The sequence below is a fragment of the Notolepis coatsorum genome (assembly GCF_963971535.1).
Source record: "Notolepis coatsorum genome assembly, chromosome: 9".
NCBI lineage: Eukaryota > Metazoa > Chordata > Actinopteri > Aulopiformes > Paralepididae > Notolepis > Notolepis coatsorum.
In genome coordinates, this window is record NC_140173.1 from 42,326,782 (window position 1) to 42,336,246 (window position 9,465).

Sequence of the window (9,465 nt, forward strand, 5' to 3'; positions counted from 1 at the left end):
ACGGCCTGGCGGCGCCGGGTTTTTAACATGATCCACAGCCTTTCCCACCCAGGTGTGAAGGCCTCGACTAAGCTGGTGGGGGTCAAGTTTGTGTGGCCTGGCCTCCGGAAGGATGTTAGGACCTGGGCTAGCTCATGTGTGGCGTGCCAAGGTGCACCGCCATACCAAAGCCCCTTTGGCACCGTTTATAGTGCCGGAGAGGCGGTTCGACCATGTGAATGTGGACCTGGTGGGCCCCCTGCCCCCCTCCCATGGATATACTCACCTCCTCACCATGGTGGACAGGACCAGGCTGTTCCACTGTCCTCCACTACGGCAGCGGAGGTGGCCCGGGCGTTCATCGGCTGCTGGGTGGCCCATTTTGGCACACCGGGGGACATCACAAGCGACAGGGGCCCCCAGTTCACTTCGGAGCTCTGGACTGCAGTTGTGGAGCACCTGGGGGTGAAGATCCACCGCACTACGGCGTACAACCCGCAGGGCAACGGACTTTGCGAGCGGTTCCATAGGGACATGAAGGCCGCTCTTCGGGCTGCCCTTACGGATGGCGACTGGGTTGACCGCCTCCCGTGGGTCTTGCTTGGTCTTCGTTCTGCCCCCAAGGAGGACCTCCAGGCCTCGTCCGCCGAGCTGGTTTACAGCCAGCCGCTGCGGGTCCCTGGGGAGTTTCTTCCGGAGGCCACAGCGTCCTGGTCCGTCGCCTCCCATCGAACAGTGTCCCGGGGTGTTGCCGATGCCCTTATTCCCATTCCAACATCCCGCCACTGCCTTCCCCAGTCCTACGTCCCCAGGGACCTGCCATTGGCCAAATATGTTTTCATCCGGCACGACAGCCATCGGACCCCGCTGCAGCCCCCTTATGACGGGCCTTTCCGTCTCCTGGAGGCAGGCACTAAAAACTTTGTTGTGGACATGGGAGGCAGGCCAGAGCGGGTCACTATAGACCGTCTTAAGCCTGCTCACTTGGACAAGGACGAACCAGTTAAGTTGGCCCTGCCCCCGCGGCGGGGGCGCCCCCCGGTTTCGGCTCAGACCCCTGCCCTATCCTCTGTTCCGGCCTTGGCCCCTTCCGGGGCCCGGCCGCTGGTCCCACTTATCTCCCTTAATCCCCCTCTGGTTAAGCGCAGTCGGTTCGGCCGCTTGATCCGTCCCCCTCCACGTTGACTATTTCGTGCTGTGATCTGTTCACTGATGGACTGTTCACTGGCTATTAATTAGTTGCAGTTTTTGTATTGGTGAATTCTGGGGGGGCCTGTGTGGTGACCTATATTAAGAGACATTCACCAAGGTGGGCTGGTGCCTTTAAGAGTGTGGGTTTTACTGTTTAGGGGACAGGTTAAATACCACTTCCGGTTCCGGGTTAAATTTGTTGTTATTTGTAAATGCTATGTGAGTGAGAAGTAAAGTACCTCAACTCGAACCACGTCTCTGGCTCGCTACTTTCTTATCGCCACAACAGTATATATAAAACAGTATCTGTAGCTGTAAAAAAAAATTTAGTTTTATAATTTATATAATATAATTATTATAATTTTTTTAATGTATGCACTGGTATCGGATCAGTATCGGTATTGGCCGATACCCAAAGCTTAGGTATCGGAATCGGATCGGGAAGGAAAAAATGGTATCGGAACATATTTAAGACAAGAGTTCCCTATGCATACTGTTTATGTTTGTTGTTATGGGGCAATGTAGGACTAGTCTGGCGGCTCTGTTCTGGGTAATTTGTAGTTTCCTCTGTGCACTGTCAGATGCAGAGGCCCAAACAGGTGAGCAGTAGTCCAGGGCCCTCATTTATCAATGGTGCGTACGCACAGATATGTGCGTAACCCGTGCGTACAATCATTTCTAAGCAAAGTGTGGGACTTATCAATTTGAACGTGTGCTTGACTTTGTGCGTATATCTACGCACAGCCCAGCGGTAGAATATGAAGACTGCAACGCGGAAATAAGCTTCCGTGCATTAGTTTGACTGACGTGTTCGGTAGGACCCGTAATTCATTATAGTTAATTGTAAAATAGCGACAGTAGTGTAATTATTGTCAAACCCTATAAATAGCATTTGGAATAGGTCTTTCTTTCCGAATGAAATGGTTTATATATAGCGTTATCAGAGGGGTGCACTGACTGCGCTCCGCATCGAACTGTTTTCAGAGATAGGACAGTCTATTTGCAGAGAGAACATAATATTATAGAATCCGCTACCCGAGACACATTCTCCTTGATTTGTACAGCAAATTGGGACCCAAATTAAGTGTGGAACAAAACGCACAAATGCCATCCCCATGCACATTCAAGTCCTCTCCACCCTCGGGTCTTTTGCCACCGGCACGGTCCATCGTGATATATTGGAAATGGATCGAGCAATAGTGTTACAAAGGGTCATATTAAACTGAATATATATATTTATTGTTTGATATCCCTTGTATAATATTTGTATATCGTTTGATATCCCCTGTATATTATTTGTATATATACACGGAATATCCCTTTACCTGCGTACAAACCAGAGTAATATGCGCTCTCCTATTGGACACCCCCCCCCCCAGGCTCCAGGCAGTCTCGTACTCAGACAGGTGCGGTGGGCGAGTTTGGGGCATGTTACAACATGCCTTTGGCAGTGCAGTGATTCAGGACCAGAGTGACCAGGTTGGGACTAGATTGTCACCTTACGTATAAATACGGCGCAGGTGTAAACAGCAGCAATTCGTTCATTACTAGTAAAGCCTTCACCACGAGACAACGTGCAGTGAAGTGGGCAACTTTGCCTCTGAATAGAGCCTTGAGAACCGCGTGCGAATAGATTGCTAAAGTGTCAGAGTTTAACGCAGTACCGTTGAGTTCGACTTATTCTAATGTGAAGTAATAGTCTATCATTTATAGTGTATCGTGCGGCTACCGTTCTTCAGTGACCAGCATTACCACCGGTTCGTCGTGTATATAGCTAGTGCACTTATCCAGGCTGGGCGGCCTAAACTCGTGCCCCCACCCGAGGAGTCCTAGACGAGAACCGTTGGATATGTACACCGGAGAACCTACACCGGCGACTGCAGAACCTTTTCTGGTTGGATTATATTGCTTTGGTACCGTGACTGCTGGAGCAGAGAACCGTCTACCCCACTATCGTGTGGGATCTACCCCCCGTGAGGAGCATCACTCGAGCCCGCCTCTAGGAAGAGGCTGGCTAGCTTTCATCCATGCTGTCGAGCATACTGGATTATAGCTGTTGCTTTGTCTACGGATCAAGGGAGTACTGCACTGGCTCCTGTATCTGGAGCCTCGTTATTCCGCGTTGACCCAGACTTTGCACCCGAACATTCCTCTACCCTGCCGGCCTTACACCCGGAGGGAACCCCCCAGTGTCTCCAGCTGGTACTAGTGTGCCTTATGTAATTGCTATGCCACAGGTGGCGTCAGTTTAGACCCATCTTACTATTCTCATTGACTTACGCTCTTGACCTACTTTACGTGTGTTCTTCGCCTTACAAGCGCGAGTATAATTCTCAATCTGTAACCTAACGTTGCTTGCTTGATAATAATAAATACCCTCCAAATAGAACTTTATGTGTCAATGCCGTGTTCTTGTGTGGGTGTTCACCTATATATTCATGTACTGTATGGCCAGTAATTAAAGTACATAACTAAGTAGTGGTTTAATATACCATACTCTCAATACAGTCAGGGAATTGTACCCCTCAGTTACAATTGGTCCTTCGAGCCGGAGGGTATCAGTGTAATATCTAATATAATATTGATATTAACCATGGCCAGCGGTGAACACTCCCCAAGCGGCTCTCCCAAGCTAGAACGCCCGCAGCGAAGACGTCAGCCACCTCCCTATCTGGAGGAATACGCTGTCAGTCTAATACCTAGCTTTAAACAGACGTTAAATGCGGATAAAGCGGATAGTCAAAGCATGTCAAATCCTATCGACCAAGCGACCGACCAAACTGACTCAGCTCACGGGGGGGACCAGGTGGGACATGACCAGACTATACCTCCAGACAACGTCACCGGGAGAGTCCCCGGAGAGCTCCAGGATAAAGAAAGCGCTCCGGGGACAGAACCCGACACACAACCAAGAGAAGAGAAGCACGCCCAGGAGATGGACCTCGGAGCGCGCCAGGAGAACAGATCTCCAACAAGCCCTGTCAGAAGCCGATCACCTCCGTCAGTGTCATCCCCCAGCGAGGCGGACCAGATGCTGGCGCAGGCCTTCATCGCCACTCTGACAGCCTCCACCGAACGCGATCGACTTCAAGCAAAGACGCTTAGTGAGCGCGAACACTCTACCATGGAAAGAGAGGGCCTCCAGGCTCAACAGACGAGCGAGCGCGAACAATCTGCAGACCAACGAGAGCGCCTTCACGCGCAACTCCAAGCGCAAGCCCTTAGTGAACGCGAACACTCTGCAACCGAGCGAGAGCGCTTCCAGGCGCAACAAAGGAGTGAAGACGACCGCATAAGACTGGAGACCAGACGCCTTCAGACGGAAGAGAACATTGAAAGAGGCCGTGCCGATGCACAGCGCGCCGCCGCCAATGCACAGCGCGACGCCGCCCATGCCAGCACCGATGCACAGCGCGCCGCCAATGCACAGCGCGACGCCGCCCATGCCAGCGCCAATGCACAGCGCGACGCCGCCAATGCACAGCGCGACGCCGCCAATACCCAGCGCGAAGCACAGCGCGACGCCGCCAATGCACAGCGCGACGCCGGCAATGCCCAGCGCGAAGCAGAGCGCGACGCCGCCCATGCCCAGCGCGAAGCAGAGCGCGACCGGCTGCAGGCGCAGATGATAGAACAATTGATTGCCATGGCGACACCCCCTCTCTCCGCACGGAGCTCCCGGAGATCATCACGACAAGGGTCTAGGGCACATTCCCCTACCCGACGAAGCGACCCGGGACCCGGCCAACAAGAGGATCCTGTCTACGTCTCCGACCCCCCTCCCCGACCGGTCCATACGAGACCCAGCCACCGGGAAGAACCGGCCTACGTCGCCGAGAAACTGACTAGACGACTCCAGGACCTAGAAGAGGAAGAGGAAGAGGAGGAATGTCAAGCCCACCAGCAGCAACGTACTCTGGACCAGGAGGCCCAGTACAGCCCCGACCAGCAGCAACGTACTCTGGACCAGGAGGCCCAGTACAGCCCAGACGTCAGCCCCGAGTCACTGCACTACAAACCCCCGACCCAACTCACGGGTGAGTTTGACGTACAGTCAGCACCGAGGAACAGCACCTGGGTACCCGGCCCCTGGTACCCACCAAGTACCAACCCACGACAACACGTACGGGGAGACTCGCCCAGGAGGCCTCTTCCCCTACGCTCACCAATGTGCCAGCCATCCATGGTATCGTACCTTGGCACACCGACGTTCCCAGACTTTACGCACGAGGACAGAGCACAGTACACGGAATTACGGATGTGCTTGGAGACTATGATGTCCGACGTCCCCGATGAGTCGTACAAATATGCCATCCTCCTCAAGCATCTCAAGGTGCCCAAAGCGCATAATATAGCGCTGGCATATTCCAACTCAAGTACCCCATACTCCGCGGCTCTAGTGGCCCTCGACCAGCGTTATGGACGCATATGGGACTACGTGATACAAGAAATAAGAGATATCGACCGCCTCCCCCCAGCCAAAGACAATAGAGCATTGGATGACCTCTCTATCAAGGTACAATCCCTGGTAGGGATGCTGGGGTCCCAAAAGGAGAAAGGGAGATATGAACTATATGCTAACTCTAATGTGGAACGAATACTAGAGAAGCTCCCTCCAGCCCGCCAAGAGCGCTTTCGGCGGCAGAGAGACCACCGTGATCCCGACGGTCCCGAGCCATCCCTCCTAGACCTGGCCGCCTTCCTCGCGAGGGAAGTCAGCAGCCTACGACTGGATACGTTCGTGTGGAGTGGACCAAGCCCAAGAGATGGACCTCGGAGATCTAATGATAACCGCCGGTCGGTGACCGTTATGCACCAGGCCGAGTCAGTGCCGCAGCACGAGAACCACAGCAACCCCCCGACCAAAGGGGAGTGGAAGATTGAATGCCAGTACTGTGAAAACGAACACCGGCTGTATCAATGTGACACTTTCAAGAAGCTGACCACTGACGAGGTGAGTCAGTGGATCAAAGCCAACCGCCGCTGCTTCCGCTGCGCGCGCAGCCATATGGCAGCTGAGTGCCGTTTAAAGAAGAAATGCAGCAAGTGCGACGGCGCCCACTTGGAGGTCCTGCACGACATCAACAAGCGTCCGCCAGGAAACCAAAGCGGGCCCGTCACGGTGATGTATCAGGCCGAGGCGGTGGCACCACTACCGAAGATCCAGAGGACCGCCCCCTGGTGTCCTGACTGCTACAGCAGACACTGGGAGTCACGGTGTTACTCGGACGACCGCGAGTCGGCACCACTACAGAAGATCCAAGGCAACCCACCAACAGGAGTGCTCCACATAGACCAGCATAGCGGGACCCCCCCGAGTGCTCATCAAAGTAGTCAGAGTGCTCCTGAGCTACGAGGACAAGGTCCTGGACACTTACGCCGTCCTAGACGATGGGTCTGAAAAGACTCTCCTCCTCGCTTCCGCCGCAGCCCAGTTGGGCCTGCAGGGTGCCAAAGGAACAATGACAATCCGTACCATTAGAAGAGACCAGAAGACCATAAAGGGTGAAAATGTCTCCTTCACGATAGCAGCGGTCGAGCAGCCTGAGAAGCAGTATAGCATCACTAACGTCTTCACCAGCCACGACATAGGCCTGTCACAGTACACCTACCCCATCCCACAGCTGATGGCGAAGTACGTGCACCTACGTCAACTACCTATACCGCTCATCGACAGCGCCACACCGACCCTGCTTATAGGATCCGACCACGCGGACCTCATTCTCCCAATTGAGGCGGCCCACATCGGACCCAAAGGATGCCCAGTCGCGGTTCAGACCCGACTGGGGTGGACGCTCCAGGGCCCCCTCTACGGACTTGACAGTCAACCCACGTTTACACGCTGCATGCACACAAAGGTGAGCGACACCGGCCACTCTCTCGTACAGCCCGTTGAGAGGCTACTGACATTAGACGAGAGGCCTGTGAGAGAACCGTGGGCCCAAGACGAGGGAGTTCCGAACTCCACCCCCCTCAGCTGCGCTCCAAGCGACGTAGCCGACCTCGAACCCAGCACCCCAAGCGACTCCTTGATGGGGCGGCCGGAACCGGCCCCTCCTCAGACGGGGTACAGACCAAACAAGAGGAACAGACGGAGGATGTGGAGGCACAGCCAAGCACAGATCAACCAGTCTCGGGCCCGCTTCCTCCTAAGCCCCCTACCATCCCTTCCAGCTTGTCAGAAGCGGGTCAAGGACAGGGACAACTTACAAGGTGGACACAGTCGTTATGATCATAGACCAGTCACTACCCCGAGCTATGTGGCCGGCCGGCCGCGTAAGCAAAGTGATCACTGGTGCCGACGGAAAGGTCAGAGCGGCAGAAGTTATTGTCCAGGGACGGACCTACACCCGACCCGTGGCGAGGCTGATAGAATTGCCAAGGCTCCCTGACTCCCTTGATGACGATCATGACCCACTGACTTTGTAGATTGCCCTACTCCCCACAACAGACATTGAGTAGTTGACAGGACTATTAATCTGTCTTCGCTTTAACTAATTAGGTGCGGACTAATTAGGAGGCGGCTGTTACAAAGGGTCAGATTAAACTGAATATATATATTTATTGTTTGATATCCCTTGTATAATATTTGTATATCGTTTGATATCCCCTGTATATTATTTGTATATATACACGGAATATCCCTTTACCTGCGTACAAACCAGAGTAATATGCGCTCTCCTATTGGACACCCCCCCCCAGGCTCCAGGCAGTCTCGTACTCAGACAGGTGCGGTGGGCGAGTTTGGGGCATGTTACAACATGCCTTTGGCAGTGCAGTGATTCAGGACCAGAGTGACCAGGTTGGGACTAGATTGTCACATTACGTATAAATACGGCGCAGGTGTAAACAGCAGCAATTCGTTCATTACTAGTAAAGCCTTCACCACGAGACAACGTGCAGTGAAGTGGGCAACTTTGCCTCTGAATAGAGCCTTGAGAACCGCGTGCGAATAGATTGCTAAAGTGTCAGAGTTTAACGCAGTACCGTTGAGTTCGACTTATTCTAATGTGAAGTAATAGTCTATCATTTATAGTGTATCGTGCGGCTACCGTTCTTCAGTGACCAGCATTACCACCGGTTCGTCGTGTATATAGCTAGTGCACTTATCCAGGCTGGGCGGCCTAAACTCGTGCCCCCACCCGAGGAGTCCTAGACGAGAACCGTTGGATATGTACACCGGAGAACCTACACCGGCGACTGCAGAACCTTTTCTGGTTAGATTATATTGCTTTGGTACCGTGACTGCTGGAGCAGAGAACCGTCTACCCCACTATCGTGTGGGATCTACCCCCCGTGAGGAGCATCACTCGAGCCCGCCTCTAGGAAGAGGCTGGCTAGCTTTCATCCATGCTGTCGAGCATACTGGATTATAGCTGTTGCTTTGTCTACGGATCAAGGGAGTACTGCACTGGCTCCTGTATCTGGAGCCTCGTTATTCCGCGTTGACCCAGACTTTGCACCCGAACATTCCTCTACCCTGCCGGCCTTACACCCGGAGGGAACCCCCCAGTGTCTCCAGCTGGTACTAGTGTGCCTTATGTAATTGCTATGCCACAGGTGGCGTCAGTTTAGACCCATCTTACTATTCTCATTGACTTACGCTCTTGACCTACTTTACGTGTGTTCTTCGCCTTACAAGCGCGAGTATAATTCTCAATCTGTAACCTAACGTTGCTTGCTTGATAATAATAAATACCCTCCAAATAGAACTTTATGTGTCAATGCCGTGTTCTTGTGTGGGTGTTCACCATATATATTCATGTACTGTATGGCCAGTAATTAAAGTACATAAATAAGTAGTGGTTTAATATACCATACTCTCAATACAGTCAGGGAATTGTACCCCTCAGTTACAAATAGACTGTTACTGTACCACCCATGTAGCTGTCAAAGCTCCATCACAAATTATGTGAATAGAAAGGGATTCCACTCAGTCAATGTTGCGATGTGCATTTGGCTGATACATGTCGTTGCTGGTGACCGGGAGGAAGGCACGCATTGTATTGAATTAAATTGTAATGTTATTACTGGGGTATCTGTAATTAAAATATCGCTTGAATGCGGGTGGTTGGGGTTATCCACTGAAGCCATAGTTAACACATCCCACGCCGGAAACGGCTTACGACGTGTTTCAAGTTCATGCGAATTCTGCCAATCCACGGCGTACGACGTCATTGAGATCATATTTCATTTTTTCGCCATGTTATTCATAATTCCCTCACGGAGCCTGGTCTGATGCAGTGTGAGCCGGCACAACTCTGCAACGCTTCAATACTGCCACCCACTTGGATG